This window comes from Atractosteus spatula, chromosome 1 (assembly GCF_055471065.1).
Source record: "Atractosteus spatula isolate fAtrSpa1 chromosome 1, fAtrSpa1.hap1, whole genome shotgun sequence".
Lineage (NCBI taxonomy): Eukaryota > Metazoa > Chordata > Actinopteri > Semionotiformes > Lepisosteidae > Atractosteus > Atractosteus spatula.
The window spans coordinates 70,315,153-70,333,919 of NC_142706.1; the positions used below are offsets into that span (position 1 = coordinate 70,315,153).

General features: G+C 37.7%; 1 non-coding gene across 1 annotated transcript; it reads right to left on the minus strand.

Annotated features, from left to right (window-relative positions):
- Positions 1-18,392: 18,392 nt before the first annotated feature.
- LOC148841654 (U6 spliceosomal RNA) lies at positions 18,393-18,497 on the minus strand. Its single transcript, XR_016093014.1, has one exon. It is a non-coding gene; the product is annotated as a U6 spliceosomal RNA (small nuclear RNA).
- Between the last annotated feature and the right edge of the window lie 270 nt (positions 18,498-18,767).

The following is an 18,767-nucleotide window of genomic DNA, read 5'->3' on the forward strand; positions in this document are numbered from 1 at the left end:
AGAGTACTTATTAAAGTCTTTTGATATGTTGTTCACCCTCAATGCAAACCATTATGCTCTCTAATGGAGAACTTTAGTCATGGCACTGCTACTGCAATCAACGAAAGTAAAGCAAATGCACTTTAATGGAACATTTACAAGCCCACTTTGTTCCTCGCTACATTTTTTATACAAATATTTATTTTTATACAAAAATAACTTATTTGCAGTTTATATCACATTTTATATAGTGTAATAAGATAACATCAGGAGTGTCTCATAATTCCCATGAATATGAAATTCATGAACAGTAGGTGTTCCTTTTATCCAGGTGTGTTAGTGTGGTGTGTTAAGCTATAGAGATTGCATCCTCCGTGGAGCAGTTTCTGCGATAGGCAAACTGGAGAGGATCAAGTGTTTTTGGAATGTGTGGTATAAGTAGTTTATCAAAGCATTTCATTATGATGGGGGTGAGTGCAATAGGGCGGTATTCATTCAGGCATGTGGGTGCTGATTTTATTTGGTACTGGCACGATGGTGGTTGACTTGAAGCAGCTAGGTACAGCAGCCTGGGGCAAGGACAGGTTGAAGATGTCAGTACAGACATCAGCTATCTGCCAGGCACATGTTCTGAGTACCAGGCCAGGGATACCATCAGGTGCAGCAGCTTTTCGTGTGTTCACTCTTCTTAGTGATTTCCAGACATCTAGCTAAGATAGTGTGGAAGGTGGGGTGGCAGGGGAGTCAGTGGTCCAGGTGGTTGGTTCAGAGTTTTGAGCTTCGAAGCATGCATAGAAGATGTTAAGCTTGTTAGGGAGGGAGGGGTCAGTAGCGCTTACAGGGCTTATTTTGTTCTTGTACTTTGTGATTGTATGTATGTTTTGCCACATGCGTCGTGGGTTAGAATTGGTGTTGTAGTGGTGTTCTATCTGGGATTTGTAGTGTTTCTTGGCAGATTTTATACCAGCTCTTAATTTTTTTCTTGCCACTCTCAGTTCTTCCACATTACCAGATTTAAAGGCTGCATCAAAGGCTTTGAGCAGAGAGCGTATCTTAGTGTTCATCCAGGGTTTTTGGGAGTTTGCGTATCTTTTTAAAGCTCACAACATCATCAGCACATTTGCTGATGTAGCTGGTGACTGGTGATGCATACACGTCGATATTGGTGTGGGATCCGTGGGTGGCTGCATCTTTGAACACACTCCAGTCTGTGCACTCAAAACAGTCCTGAAGCACTGATTCTGCCTCTTGGGTCCATGTTTTTACAGTTATAACTGATGCCTTGGTGCGTTTGAGAAGTCGTCTGTAAGCTAGGAGTAAGAACAGAGAGATGTGGTCAGATTGTCCCAGAGGGGGGTGAGGTACAGCTTTGTAGGCACCGGGTACGTTAGTATAAACATGGTCTAGTGTGTTGTTTCCTCTGGTGGGGCAGTCAACATGTTGGTGGTAGTTGGGCAGGACTGATTTTAGATTTCCCTGATTAAAATGGCCTGCAACAATAAAAACACCATCAGGGTGTGCTGATTCTTGTTTATTTATTATTCTTGTTTTCTTATTATGTATGGGCACTACATTTGCAATTATCCAGTCCATGGGTAGTATAATAGTAGTACACTCACACAGGGATAAAATTGGCCTGGTGTGAAAGTGTGTGTGTTTGTGTCTGTCTGTGCCCTGCTACAGACTGGCATCCCATCCAGGGTGTATCCTTCCTTGCGCTCATTGGTTGCCAGGATTGTTTTCACTGTTTTTTCACTGGGAGGCTCCGGCTTACCTGTGGCTCTATATTGGATAACCTGGTTAGAAACCGGACGGATGTGTAACTGAATTTAGAACTCAAAAGAAGACAGTTATTACTTTGATTCTGAAGGGGCCATGTTATACGTAACAGCTCCTATTAAGTTCTGTCACAATTTTTCTCTTTTATATTACTCTTTCAGCTTTTATGTTATATTTATTATCAGATAGCTCATGAAGTATTTGTGAGAGATGTATCGTTCTAAAGGACCTGCAGCAAAATAGTTTTATAAATTATTTTCTTGCTTTGGCTTCTTTGTGTAGAATGAACCTGCAATAGTAATGTAATGCATCTGCATCCTTTGTTCTTTCAAAATACAAAGAATTGCTACATAATCCATTCTGAAGATACTGGCTGTTCTAGTAGAACATACTGTACTGTATGTGTCTGTATGTATCATGTTACTGGTAGATTTCTGCATTTTTTTATCTATGACTGCTGAGTAAACGTTTCATTGTTATAGTTTCTTACCTGATAAATTAGGATAATATTACAACTAAATGTAAAACGAGACCTGTAGGATGATTTGTAAGCGTTTATATTTTAGTACTGCATACAAAGTAAATAAACCAATGAGTAAAGATCTATTACCGATTACTGATTATACATCATCCTTTGGGTGATTGTCAGTGACCTCTGACCTATTGTCTTGGGAACCAGACTGAAGAGAACCATGCTGCACCACATATCATTAGGGAGCTTTTAAAATTGTTGCAGTTTACAGTGTCATCTACTGTAAATGCTCTCTTCTATCAAAAGGGTTGAGATACACTGCTGTAGAACACTCTGTCTTTCAAATGAGACATTCCGCAAAGGTTTTGACTCCTTAATGATTCCATCAACCCAGGCACCACAGCTAAATTCCCCTCTTGGCTTCCACAGTTTGGCTCTCTCAAAGCTCCCCTGCTAGAACTGCATATGACTCAGGTGAATGCTGTACTTCAGAAGTTAATGAAGTTGATCAGCTCCTGAAAAAGTAAAGCCTGTATTTCTTAAGAAGAAAAGTGATATATTAATTCAAGTAATTATCAATTGTAATTAATTGCTTTCAATTAAAATAGATTTACAGAACAGGATTTGCACCTAAAGCTAAAAAATATTTTCCAGATTTTGCCCCGGTACTTCATATTGTCAGACTTGGAGGTTGAATCTCAAAACAGTGATATGCATGAAAGAGGAAATTGTAACTTATGTGTGACATTTAGAAATGGCTTGCTGCACACTGCAATGACAAATACTGCAACCTTGCATGGCTCAGGTCATAGATGACTTTATTATTTTATTAATGATCTATATTTTAAACATTCTCAGTCTAAAGATATAAAAATACAAGTTATATAAATATAAATAGTAAATTAAAATATACTATTATAAAATATAAATATATAGTATGCATGTACTATATATACTGTGTATAAACGTAATAATAAGGAGTAAACTTACAGTATAAATTAGCATTCCCAATGACCTATTAAATAAGACCACTTGTAGGACCTCAGGGCAAAGTTCCTTGTATACAGATATGATCCAGCTTAAATCCTTACATCATATCATAGACTGAAAGAGTTTTTACAGGACATTTATTATGACAGTGACAGAGATTTCATGTCTTCATTTGTAAGTCCAAGAATAAGTAAACTTATTTGACTTATTTGAAAGTAAGTGACCTTACATTCCCCATATGGTATTGCCAGTTTTATTGCTGTTGAGTTAATAATAATTTAAATTGATAATGATTACTTATTCAATTCTATTTATTCAAAGTTTTTTGCATTAATATTCTGGGATGTTGAAATTATATTTATAATAAACCATTAATTCCCTCTAAAATTGGCAATCATTTTGTTTTCCATAAAGAGTATACGTATTACTGAGTAATGTATTTTGGAGCTTTTCATACAAAGCAATTCATAATTAACTTATACAAAATAAAAAATATATATCTGTATTTTGAAGATTTACTTATATTAGGGTTTCAGTGACATTTTTTAAAAAAATCTTCCTATTCTATTATGTAAAGATGGACTGATATACCAGCTGTTTCAATTTATACTGATTAGGTACTGTATGATCCATAACATTCAGATGATTACTGACTCTTTTTTTTACAAAGGAAATGCTCAGACGTTCATTACCTGGTTTTCCAAGATGATTTTTGGTGGTAAGTGAAAAGCACGTTCTGTGCCAAAGAATATAAAAAACAAAATAAAGACTTCTCTACTTTTAAACCTTTTGGTCATTGTTGTTTCCATAAGTTATTTTCTAGCTGTTTAATCTAGAATGGATTTTTCTTCTGAGCCATGTGGATCTAATTTGCACTTCATTAAAATATCCTGAGTGCAATTGGGATACGTTAGGGCAGTACAGATAATCTGCCTTATTATTCAGCGAGTCTTGCTTCTTATTTCACACATCTTCATTATAATGTGTTTATATATTAATCTGCTAAAAGTAGTACATTTATTTCCATACAATTACAGTAAATAACTTCCGTAACTTTTTTTGTAGGATAGATGTTGACATGAGCAGATGGACTAATTTTCCCAATACTCCTAAATATCACGTCTCTATAAAAAAAATGAGTTTGCTTTCTTGATGGAGTTTTTTTAGTTCTGTGCTTCCTATATCTCCCCCCTTAAGGTACTGGGGTAGATTGCATTCTAGAATTTTAAATTCATAGAAAGAGAAGCAACTGCGTATTTATTTCTCGTCTCTCCATCTTTAAGTGTTTGTGGGAGGCCTGGCTTTGTCATTGTTGTATTACAGTATTACTACTCCTTTTCGTTACATTCATTATCTGTTTAGTTTATACCTGCTCCTGTTTCTTCGTGTCTTGAAGAAACTGTTGTCACTCCAAATGGACTTGAATACTTACTTTATATTGGTCTTCTTAAGCACTGTAGGTAGATGTTTTGGCCCCATACATAATTTGCATTTGATGTACTGTAATTATTCTTTTTCTTTATTAATTATTTCTTTTTGTTATTAGAATGAGGAAATCTTGTTTTAATAGTTCATTGTCTTATTCCAGGACAATATACAAGTACACAATATAAACTTCCTGGCTGTTCCATTTGAACTTACTGTACATCTCTGTTCTGCAATGCATATCTATGCTATCTCTTGGGGGAGGTGATGTTGTCTATGTGCCCAATGCTAAATCTGCTTAACTTAAAAGACCAAAAAAGGGAAGAAAGGGATTGGCTTTCTCTAAGTATTTTAATTCAAAGTTATTTCCTGAGACAATAATTGGCATAATAAAAATCTGCCACCAGAACTCCAAATTATCCACTTATTTAATTTAGTTTTTGACTAAATAGTTCATAGTTCCCTCATAATTCTCACAAAATCATATATCATATGAAGCTGGACCCTAGTTCCTAGCTCTCTGGGTACTTTTTATACTTTTTTGGTTGTATCCAGATGTAGATACATTTTAAAAACTAGTCGCTACTTCTTTGGTATTCTAAATTATAATGTTCCTGGTTCTCACTTTCTAGATTATTTTTTAAAATGTGCCTCTCACAGCGGTGGGTTTTGCAGGTTTTGACCTCACACCTCTCTCGACTTCACACTACCTGAGTATCGACTCTGCTTCTCTCCTGCTTCAGCCTCCTGGCTTTAGTTCTCTCATGCTGCATCAACTGCCGATTTTCCTCCCTCATTCTCTCACACTCGAAGCAGCCTCCACAGCCGAAACGTTGTGTTTCTTTTCTTCTCTTTTCTGCATGGAATAAACCTTTACTTTTACCTTTATCTGTACGCATGCTGACGCAGCTATCTACTTGAACAACCGAAGAAGGCTGTCCATGTGGACCCCTTTTCCCGGGAGCTTGGTAATTGGAACCCGGTCCATAGCGGAGAGAGTTACACCCCGTGTTCTAAGGCTGCGTAAGTCCAGTCGATTTTGGTCGGCAGTTTCTCTGAAGGCTGGCACCTTACCATGCAGCCTTTCTCTTTCTTGGCCTCGAATGAGGAAAGTCGGCTTCTTTCATTACTGACCATCTAGGGCTACCTAAGCCTCAGCAACCAGTAATCTATTATTACTGTCTATCTTTTGTTGTTATTACTATCTATCTATTATTCTATTAGCACTTTCAATTCACTCTCCCTCCCTAACAGAGTCCTTGATCCGCAACCAGTCAGATTTCTTCAGATGTCTCTGCCACTCTCCTGTCTTACACTTGGGTTCAGTCCAATGACCATCCCCATGGCTGGATACAGAATTGTTTTTGTCATTATTTATAATAATTTACATTCGTTATAATCATTTGATTATTGTTGCCTTCCCAAAGAAAGAAGCAAGGTATTTTCTAGAATACAGACATTAATGAATTAGACCCACTGCATAAATCTGCACATCATGGAGCATAATGTTTTATCTTCACTCTCAAGAGATTTTAAATCCCAGAAAGATTTCTAATCTTCTGTTGTATTCATTTACATGGAGAATACATTTACAATGTTTCATTTAAGCTTGCAGACAAAAGTATTAAGTATAAAAGTGAAACAAATTTTTGTGTTGAAACCAAGACAGATTGATATTAAATATATTAATAAAAATGTTATAATAGGTGGATGTTTGATACCTGAAGGTTAAAATATTCTTTACTAGTTCATAGTAAAAGCATTGTTTAATGAAAACTAAGACTCTAATGGTATTTAAAGAGAAAAAAAAACATTGCATTGTATCATATCCTACCAAAATAATTTTTAAAAAATCAAGCCATTATTTATTTCAAATGACTTGTGGAACAGCAATTGAACAACTGTTCATCCTTTTGAAAAGTTATAAATCATGTCTCTTTCAATCAATCACTTTATTACATAGTACACTCTTCCCAGCACATTGTAGAATGTTGTGTAATGACTCATATGTGTAGTAAAAGTTTAGTAAAGGAATTTTCAATTTTGTGGAAAATATAAAATACTAATAAGATGAGAAAATATAAATCAGCATTCTTTAAACGTAGTCTTGCAGGTCCAGAAATTGGTCTAATTTTCATTTAATTTTAATTAAATGTTATAAGCAGGTCTTATTTGGATAGCATGACAGTGAACAAACTTTTTCATTTAGGTTTGTAGCTGAAGAGAATACAGATGGTAGTTTAGAGCAGGGTTTCCCAAAAGTAACAACCCCTTTTAAGGCACTCGCCAAACATGTGACCACCTAGCCCCTGTACAAATGCACCTACCCACCTAAAGAGCTACCTGTAATGCTAGCAATGCTATTTTAAGACTACCTCTCACAATAAAAAAATAAAATAAAATGTTTTAGTAGGTCTTTTGCTTACATTAAATAAAATGCAACATTTAAGCTGTCTTACCTCAGTCCCACTGATAAGAATCTCCTTTAATGGGATTCTTGGCTTTGAATATCCTTTGATAATGATAGAATATTTAGTGTCAAATTTGTTATTGCCATTCAGAAATCACTGTGAACGTTCATTGATTTTGATGGACACAAGCACACTAAATGCAGTCGCTGCTACAGTAAGTAATGGCATTATGGTCTTTGTTGTAGCATACAGCGTCAATTGCGGGGAATGCTTGGTCCTTTCACAAGCTAAAATTGCAAGCATCCCTTCTCCTGGAACAATCTCTACGCAAGAGAATTCCCCTGGATATCTGCAAGCTCATCTTCACATGCAAGGTATTCCATGTCACTCACTTTTGCAAGAAAATGATACAAATTCACATTGAAAACTCCTCAGTGTCTGAAAATTGTAATTTATGTTCCTGTTGAAGTCTGTGCTCTAGTTTGCAAACACATCTATTGTTTCCTTGCACAATAAGATATTGGTCTCAGCACCTTGAAAGCATTGATTGGACTCATTATACAAATTGAATATGTCTGCCGAATATGCAATATATTTTTTTATAAAAAAAACTCACTCACTTAGCCAAGAAGTAGTTGTAAATTTCCAAAAATTCCTTTATTGTGTCCTGCAGTTAAAAAAAGCATGCCAACACTTGGCCAAAAAATAGCAAGCGTATTTCAATGCTTTGTCTGAAGCTGCTAGTCTTCACATAGCTCAGCAAAACGACACTTATTGGTGAGGCACCCTTGTATGAAGCTAATAAGCTTAATATCTGTAGATAGCGTATAATTCAATTCTTAAAACATTTTTTATGCTGGTCAGTGCATTTTCTGCATTATGCAATGAAATATTTGGTAATAAGGGGCCTTTTCTAAGCAGCAATTGAATTCCATGTTTTTTTCCCCCATTATAGAAACTACCCCATTAGTGCAGCAAGCAACAATATTATTTCAAAAGTTTCTGTGCTGTAGGAGTCAGATTATTCGAAAAAATGTCCTCTCCTCATGTTGTAGTTACAAGGCTAATAGACATGAGGATGTCTTTAACTCGGTTTCATCAATCTATTGCCTCATTCCCGATTGTCGTTGTATCATCCAAGTGAACTGCAAATGGCCCACTTTTCAATTTGTTTTCTAAAATACTCTCACAGTTACAGTATGTGCCACCCTATCTATTCTGTCTTTGACTGTGTAATTTGATAGCAGTACTGTCTTCAGTTTAGCAGCTACCTAAAGCCCACACATTTTCTCAGCCGTTTTAATACAAGCAGGTTTAATGAGTTTTTTGCCAATGTTATGTTTTTTTCAGTTTTGCAATTAAGAGTGAGCACTCAAAAGAAGCCTCAGTGGCATTTCATGCATCATTCCCTGTTCTTGCAAAACTTTCTCTTTTATTTGCAATTTCTACATCTTTCTTTTGCTGGAAATAATAACAGATTTTACTCATAGGCTTTGCGTGTCAGCTTTCCTGGTGTCTGCAATGTGCATGGCTTCATGCTCTTATTTACTAATTTTTCCCACATATCACACATTCTGGTTGACTCCTATCCACACTTTCTATTAAAAAAAAAATTGAGGTGCTGTATTTCCCACAGCGTTTTGTCATTTCTATGCTAGCTGAATAAAAGCTTTAAGACTCGACTCACCTTGTAGTTCATTTATCGTCACTTAAATTAGCTAATAATTTAGTAATCTCACAGTGATTTGTTGAAAACTTTATGAAAATGTGAGGTGTAATGTGATCACCACATACTGTAGCTAAAAGTTAAACTAAGAAATCTAGGACTACTGTTTAATCCAAACTGTATTTGGAATATGAATTTGAATGTAAATTTCAATTAAATCTAGAAGATGACTGCCTTCAATTAGAATTAATTTTAAATTGAAGTCATGTGAGTCACGCAAGTAGAAACTTTTGCTGATAACATGGGGTGAACGTTAATAGAGTATGAAGCAGAAGGACACCAAGTAGAAGGCCAGAAATCTCCAGCCAGAAATAACACCTACTATGCAGTTCTTTATGAAAATGTGAGGTGTAATGTAATCACCACATACTGTAGCTAAAAGTTAAACTAAGAAATCTAGGACTACTGTTTAATCCAAACTGTATTTGGAATATGAATTTGAATATAAATTGCAATGAAATCTAGAAGATGACTGCCTTCAATTAGAATTAATTTTAAATTGAAGTCATGTGAGATGCCTCAGCTGCTTTTTGACATATAAAGAGGTGGAGCTACCTTCATTTTTAGTGAACTACTGAAATATTAAACACATGAATAAATACAGAAGATTTTTGCCTCCAATTACACTTCCAGAAAGATGCAGTTGCATCTGTAGGGTAGAGCATAAACAACGAAGAGGAGCAGACAGGAGAAGAGAAACAGTTGAGCTCTGCTGGCCAATGAGTAGCAAACCATATTTTTCTGACAGCACCACATAAATTCACCAAAAGATCCCAGGAGAACCACAGGCATTCCTGAAGAGGAAAATGATACAATTCCAAAGCTGGAGAAGAGCTGTCATAAGCAAATTATATCTTTGGTACCCTGATGCCAGGAAAACGGTGGTTAAAAGAAGGAACAGAAGACACAAGATCAAACAAATAAAAAATGTAACTAAGGCCCTATGGAGTAATGTAGAATATTTTAGATAAACAAGCACAGAATGCATTTCCCTCTCAAACACGTCCCAACAAAACCTCTAATTCCAGTGAACAGCAGCCTTGAAAGTCAAAGGTAGTAATATTCATAGAGATGAGAGCTATCAACATGGGCAGACAAGTCTGGAATCAGCTGCATTATAATTGTTCAATTCATGGCAAAGCTCAGCTCCTACTCTGTCCTGTCCCTAGTTTCCTGTGCTTTGCTGTCCTTCCAGTGTCTCTCTCTCTGGGGCTATATATTTCCGGGTCACTCATTCTCCTTCGCTCAGCATTGCCTAGCACCAGGTCACCACTCCATCCGTGGCCTGAGGGCATAGGTTTCTATATGGCAATTCCTGATCTCCTGCACTGCTGAGCCCGGGCTAACTCCCCATTCCACCGCTACGCATAGGGTCTTTTTCCGCTCTCCTGCCATTCCACGGTTCGTCCCTTCCGACATCTGTGACGGCGGGAAGAACAAAGAACATCCTTACAAACAGAAAAGACCAAACCTCAGATGCAGGTAAAGTTTCAAAATGCAGGGATTTGATTATTTGAGGGAAGAGTAAATTAAGTGGTGTCAGCTATCAGAGCCAAGGGAAAAATGACAAAAGCATCTGTTGCCATAGCACGAGAGCCAGAAACAACAAAACGGAGACAGATGCTAGAAGGCCAGAGACAGATGACAGAGAAGCCTGGAAAATGCAGCTTCTGTTAATGGTACAAGGATGAATGGCATTGGGAGGACAAGACAGACATGGAAGGGCTCACAGTGTCTGAGCACAAAGAATGTTGGAAGGGTAGAAAGAGAGGGATGGAAGTCACACAAGTAGAAACTTTTGCTGATAACATGGGGCGAACATTAGGAGAGTATGAAGCAGAAGGACACCAAGTAGAAGGCCAGAAATCTCCAGCCAGAAATAACACCTACTATGCAGTTCTTTCTCATGCACATGCAGTTTGATCTTTAGAGGTTGAATAATTCAGCGTCCTTTGGGGCAGCCTAGCAGTGCACAGAGAAGGCTGGAGGAAACACTTCGTAGACAGAGATAACAATGAGCTTGAGACCTTGCAGTAAGCTAAACAGGCAAAGATCCAACATTGGAGATACAGACATTAGACACATTGTTGGGTACATTTTTCATAAATTTCAAGTCAAGAGGATAGTTAGTGAAGACTTCTGCTGCAAAGATTGCACATTGCAGACCAGAGAAAAATGTCTAGTTCTGGAATAAACAGGCATGGAGAAGCAGGGAGACTAGACAGACAGGAGTGAGAATAAAGGCTAATGAGAAAAGTATAAGGCCACACCAAGTAGATGAGAGGCAACAGCAGACACAAAAATAAACAGTGTTACTAAGCAGAGATTGCTGAGAAAGAAAGTCTGATGATTCTTATTTATTTGAAGGAAGCAACAGGTGGTTAGAGGAATCAGGGGCTTGTTCTCCACCTGTTCTTCCTTTATAAAGTTTATATAGATTGTAAGAGGACCCGGGGAAGGGTCATTTATAACTGGTATTTCCGGAACGAAACGCTGAAAATACTCGATATAGACCTGGGCAAGATGACCACCCAGGATAACCAGCTGACCCGCTATTGGGAAAAGCCTACGCAGCGAAACAGGGAGACACAGCTGAACGACATTAGGAAACAGGATATAAATGCCCCAGAAGCGATGAGCCGGTGCGGAAGCCGATAAGGTGAAAGCGTGTTGGAAGGAGGAGAGACTTAGGAGTGAACTGAAAGGAACTTAAGAATAACGGACTATTGGATACGGTTTTGACTACGATTACGGATTACGGCTTGGATACGGCGCAGAGTGGGGTGGACATACGGATTTAGGAATTTGGATCGTTTAAGGATACTGGCTACGGATTACGGATCGGACTTGGAGAGACGTCCCACCGAAGAACAAAGAAGACCCGTGTGGTGTGAGTTAGATCTCTTTTACGCCTGTTTTCCCCCGGCGACACCACAAGATGTATAGAAGAGCATATGTCTACATTGTTAATTCACCCATCTCTCCATTTCCTAACTGCTTTGTCCAATACAGGGTTGCAGGGGAGCCAGAATATACAGTATGCAGGCAAGAAATGGGTGCAAGGCAGGCCACACCCTGGACAGGACAACAGTACATCACAGGGCAGACAGACACAAATATAGACACACTCGCACCAGGGCCAGTTTTCCCAGAAGCCAATTAACCTACCAGTAAATTTTTGGAGTGAGAGAGGTAACTGGATTGACCAGTGAAAACCTAGGTAAACACAGTGAGAATATGCACAATCCCATAAGATAGCACCCCAGGTCCAGAACTGAACCCAGGGTTGGGTCCCAGTGCCAGTGGGTCCCAGGCAGCAATGCAAACAACAGTACTGCCATACTGAACTATGTTTTAGAAGTGCAGACTGTTTCAGCAGAGAAGGGTGCGGTTAATTTGTTAATTTGTTGTGCAGAACAGAACACCAGATGCTGAGCTCACAGGAAAAAAGGATGCACAGGTCTAGCATTCCACAGTGACAGGACTACCCAGGAAAACTGCTGGCAAGGAGAGTGTGGAAGCAACACATCAACAAGAATGAAGAATGCCCGCAAAATGCATAATGACAAATCGCAGTGGAAGCAGTGCCTCTGCATTAAGTAGAGAAAATGGCAATTGAATAATAGAAACACAATTGATTATCAAGGGAGATCACCAGATGGGGATCCGATTAGAGTGTCAAACCCTGGAAAACCGTGAGCCTTCATGAGAATGCGAAGGTTTCCAAAGGCAACTACACAGTGGTCATAACACAACTGACAAGAAAAAAACTAATATCTAAAAAAATATATACATTAAGATTTTATTAATATATATTAATAAGATTTGTTACAACTTCTGTAGGTTCTGTCCTAACAAATTAAAACAAATAAATAATTAAACCAATCATATATCACTCAGCTCTATTCTGTGTAAAAGGACCAAAGTCCTGTATTTTCATTGTAGGTACTGCACTGGTCTAAGTCCAGTGCTTAATAAAACCTTAAAAAAAGCTTTAGGCAAAAGGTATCATTCAGTCATTTATTAGACTGTATTTATGCACAGGGTTGTAATATGTTTAGTTACTGTTTTGCATAATATTAATCCCATTGTGTATATATACAGAGTAATTTGGTCTTCCAAAAACAAACAAAAATGGTTACCAAGGAGTGCTTTAAAATTCACCCATGACCACTTAATCCACGTTAATGTGCATTTAGCAGAAAAAGAAAACATAAACCATGCTCCAGATCGTGAGTTTTGTCTATGGCCTAAAGCAAATCAAGGACGTTCCTTCGGGAGAAGTTCAAAGTATATTTCACTCATAACAGTGATTGATGTTAATGCTTACCACAGAGTACAGACACTTTAATGGCAGGCTCAACATTTTAATGATTATTACTATATTTTAGTGCACATTTTGCAGCTTTAGCAACACAATTACAATTTCCTTGAAGCAATTTCAATGAATTTAGAACAGTAAAAAATGAGTAAATAATGGTTTATCCTAAACACCATAGATGTCCTATTAATAGCCAATGTTAAAAAAGCTGTGGAGGTCATGCATTACTGAATAATTTGGTGATAGAACATAAGAACAACATATCATTGAAGAGCCACTTTACTGACCATTGAATTATACAGACAACAACTGTTCAAAGCCATCATCTTTTTTTCCATTACTGATCATTACGTTAATACATATGAAGTACTGTTTATATCAGAAAGCTCATGGTTTCATGGTTTTCATACTTTAAAAGTCAATATATACTGCATATAATTCCATGAACCCTATTTCCAAAACTATCAGTAATACAGAAATTCAAAATATAAGGAAAAATACAAGTTTGGCCCATCATGATTATTCAATTGTTAGTAGCTTATTGATCCAAAAATCATATCCAGCTGTTTCTTGAAAGATCCCATGAATCTTCAAGGAATCGTTATGCTTCAACAAAATTCCATCACAAGCCTCGTTATTCCTACATTATGTGTAAGGATGTTAATTGTTTTTAAATGTTTATCCCTTCTTTGGTACATTTATGTTGTTTTATGCGAGTGCTTCTTTCCTGCATGTTCACATCAAATGTACACAATCAAATGCAAGTTGATTTCACCTGCATCTCACTCCAAAGTATCAGAAACATTCTTCATATATTGTGTCTGGGTTTAAAATAACAGGTTATAGAAGCAACATTTATTAAAAACAAAGGATACAGACTACATCTCTGGTGTGAGAGCATCAAAGACCTTTCTGTTTTCCTTAGTCTAAAACTACGGTATCATGTTATGCCTATAAAAAAAGTGTTTGTTCTCCTGTTACCAAGCAACCACTATTTGTCTATAAAATGCTTAAACTGCATCTACAATGTGAAATGAAGAACTGAAGACCCCAATGTTCTTAAATGTCATACTGCTGTTAAGCTTATTTCAACCAAAGACAGGAGACATAAAATAGCTAAGCATAATCTTATAGTCAGTTGTTATGTTAAAGTTGTCTTTTGAATTGTCCTCGGTCTTAAGGTATGGTGCACTATGTGATAACGCACCATATCATCTCATTCCAGCAGAGTTCAGTTGTACCAGGCATAACCGCGGATCATACCCTATATTTCTTTTCTTACTCTGTTTACACCATCTGTACTCGCCAATACCCAAATGGCTTTTCCTCTGTTCCTCTTCTTGGCAGTACTCCTGTTCCGTGCTATTTTTCTTGTATTAATTACTACCTAAGTGATAAACTACTGCTTTCAGTATGACCCCTTTCTAGCCACAGCAGTGTTATCTGAGCTTCCACTTCCAAATCAAATTACATCCTGTCAGTCTTGGTATTGTAACATTTCTATTTTTGCACAAAAAAGATTATTCCATATTCTGTGGAAAAACATTTTGGTTAAATCTAGTTATTCTGGTTAATAGTCAGAGAAGACTATTCAGGTTCTTTAAGTAAATTTAAATTATTCTGAAATTGCATATTATTTGTTAGCGTTGCAAACAGACTTTGACCCCACCACACAGTTCAAATTTACCAATTAAAATCACCAAAATCTGCTAATTGTAGAACCAAGTTACTTTAAACTAAACTTTATACTGTACAGTCATTGAGCAGCAGATTGTTTTCACACCACATGGGAATGAGCATTGGGTAAAACATTAAGCCTTTCTTTCTAACAAAGCATTTTTAATGGTCCGTAATGACTTCAAACATTATTTCTTATAACAGATATAATAATTTCTCAGTCGACCACCAAGACAATCCCTCTGTTGTACAGACTACATTCTGCACTATGGAGGACCAGGAAGTAAATTTCCTTCTCTCCTTCAGGTGTCATCTTGGCTAAAACAACCCCAAGCCCCATGTCACTGACATATGTGTATTGCAAGAACAGCTGTGTGCCCTGTTACAGACTATGTAAGCAGACTATTGAGTTTGTAACAGATGGAATCTAAGACTTACAGAGGGAAATAATACACCACCCTGCTCTTTGTTGTGAGCAGGCCTGCAGGCAAACTAAGAAGTTAAACTAAGGAAAGATCCTAAAACAATTGAATGGTGTATTACTGCAAGTGGGAAGCTGCCTGGGATAAACAGCTGTTCAGTATATGGTAATTGCTGTGCTATGTTTAGCAGGAGAAAGGAATCAACCTGCAACCAAACTAAGGTTATGAGAAGAAACTACGACCAGATCCTGAAAGCGAAATTGAAATGAACAAGGGGTCTAAGAGAAGAATATGGAAGCAGCTCACTTCATAAAAGAAAAGGATTAAAAACCTAAATGAAACCACAAACAGGAGATGAACATGGCATAAACCTGAGTTGTGAGTATGGAAAGAGGCTTCTTTATTTTTCCCATTTTGTCTGCTTTTCGCAACAGCTTTTGTGTAAGAAATTATGCTGGTGCCCCTAGTATAGTATTTAGACAGGGACTCTGAAGTCAGACAGGAACTGAAACAAAGAGCTAGATTTATTTTGGATTATTATTTTATTTTTGATTTCTTTTCTGCTGAATAAAACAATTGCTGACAAACTTTGAAACCGTCTTGGATGTGTCTGTGTTGCGAGCTCTGCCTATTTCAGTGCCAGTTGGGTGTCCGTGCCTCTCGCAGCATCACACCGGGAAATAAAATTTCAATACCATCTGATCAATCCAAGAAACCTCTGGAGCTCTTTAAATTACTGTGGTTTTTTACATTTTCACCTACTATACTGTACATACTGATGGAAAAAAGAAACATTTTCTGGAATGAGAATACTACAGTTCTAGCTTATGTGCTTTCACAAAAAGTTGTCAATTTTTTTGGTGCACCTTTATCGAATGAAGTCCAGGTGGAACAATGCCTGATCAGGTCACCTTTAAAAGGGCCTTAATTCAAAGCTTAGATCTCTGCAAGAAAAAGGCCACACACAGTCAGTTTTCTGTGTATTCCCTAATGCCTCAAATGTCACTAGAAGCAAGGGAGAGGGCCATTGGCATGCTGCAGGCAGGCATGTCATGTGCCAGCATTGCCAGACACTATGAAGTAAGCCACTCCACTGTGTCCCAACTGCAGAGAAGGTTTCAGCAGACCAGAAGGAAAGATGACCGTCCAAGATCCCTTCACCCTGGAGTGACCACACCACAGCAGGACCAACACATCAGACTGATCCATCTGAGAGATCGTTTCAGGTCTGCCACCCTTACTGCTGCTGAAACTGCCGGCAGACACAATGCCCACATCAGTGACAGGACAGTGAGACTCCATGCTGCTGGCCTTAGAGCAAGGCGACCTCCTCCTAGACATCACACCCGACTGGTGTGGGCCAGACAGAGGCTGCGATGGACTCGTCAGCAGTGGTATCAGGTCCTCTTTACAGAGGAGTCACTCTTCAGCCTGTTCCATGCAGATGGAAGGGCCAGAGTGTAGAGGAGGAGGTGTTGTGTTTCTATTTTCCATCAGTATATATCATTAATTGTAATTTGAAGAGATGGGATAGCCTTCCTTCTTTTTGAAGGAAGTAAAAAACAGGTAGGAAAAGGAAAGATATACTGTAGGAATATAAATCATTTCCATTAAAAGATATTTTCATGTAGAATTATATTTTCAGTAAAAAATTTGGACTTTTCCTGACATTTTGTCTTTACATTGTATTAATATATGCAGTTAACAAAAATCGTGGGGATTGTATTTGTGATTCAGTCTCAAAGGTGATGACTTGGAATCAAATCAAGTAATCTTCACTTTCCAACTAGGTTGCATCACTTTTTTTATTTACTAATCTCCATGATTAAATAATCCCATCAGAAATTTTAGTCATTATCTCATAATACTCATTAGTGTTTCAGAAATGTGTGGTTTTCTTGACCACCAATGTTTTCTTTACAAAAATCAAAGAATTGGTTCTCTTTCTCTGTTTAAATTACAAACCTATTAGAAAAAAGAAGGACAGTTTGTTGCTTAAAAGTATGAAAGAGAAAATGTTTCATTAAAGTAGAGCAGAGCTGACAGCATCTGTGTGGAAGGGCACATGATAGACTGAAAAGAAAGCAGCAAACCTTGTAAAAACCTTATTGTTTTTTTGATCATTCAATTCTGGTATTTCAAATTTCAAACCCAAAGTCTCCTTGAATTAGGATTTGTGATTAAATTGGGAATTCAATCCTATGCCATTTAGTGATTCATGGACAAAAACACAAAAGGTGCACTGAGCCTGAAGAGCAATGCAGGCGCATGATATAGCAGGAAGAAAACAAATGTCAGGAGCTTAATTAACTTTTTGTTGGTTTGGCCAGGTTTCAAGGACTCTACTTAAAGGACATTGAGCTCTTTTTTTAAAATTCCAGTAATGTTGGCTCAAGCCTATTATATTCTTTACACTATGCGCACAGGCACTACTCAATTTAAAATAGAGGCTGTTATTTTGCATGGCATTTTTATATCCTCTCCTGGCATTCATGTATTAGTATTTTTATTTGGTCAGCAAATCAGCAGTGATCTCCTTGCTATTTCTCAGGGCACACCATTGGTTGACGAAGCAGTGCTGTACCGGTTAATTACTATTTTAATTGAAATCTCACACAGTAGAAGTTCATACTTATTAGTCTTCAGTGTTAAGGTTATGTCTTTTGAAGTTTCTCCCTTGCTATAATAAATTAGATTGATTTTAATTTTTTGTTGCTTGTATTGTCTGCCTATTGTAATATAGTACTGATTAATGTGATTAATGTACATACTGTATAGGAAAAGGTAAAGATTCATTCCAAGCTGAAAGATAAAGAAGAGAAACTATGTTTCGGATGTGGAGCTTCCATCAGGTGTGAAAGAGAGAGGGAAAGTTGCAAAGAAATAAAACAGGAGAACAAAAGACAGTAGATTATAAGGGCCTGGAAGAACATAACATACTGTAGCATCACTTTATTAGCCCTATACAATTTCTTGCATTAGGAATTCGTCCTTTCACATACCCCAGCTTGCTCTCCATGAGACAGACACACAGACAGGGAGAGAGGCTTGGGGTCAGAGCGCAGGGTCAGCCATTGTACGGTGCCCCTGGAGCAGTTGGGGTTAAGGCCTTGCTCAGGGGCCCAACGGAGTAGGATTCCTCTGCCAGCCACAGGCACAGATTCTTAGCCACAGAGCCACCGCTCCGCCCCTATATATGGAACGCTTCATGAATTTGTGTCATCCTTGCGCAGGGGCCATGCTAATCTTTTCTGTATCGTTCCAATTTTAGTATATGTGGTGCTGAAGCAAGCACAAGGGGGGAAATGGGCATATAGCAGGTGCGAATGAATGTCTAAACTGAGGCAGAACAGGAGGAGAGGTGTGGAAAACTGAAATCTGCAAATTAATAGAGAGGATTTAGAAGGAGTTTAGTCCGTCATTGAGAGAAGGGGGGAAGGTGTTAGAAATTATTTTATTTAAGACTTATTTTGGTTTTGGATGGCTTTTCTGCAATTGGAGTTCTGAAACCCCTCTGTGAGGACACAGATGAAGAGATTGAAAAAATCATAGCCATGAGAGGTGA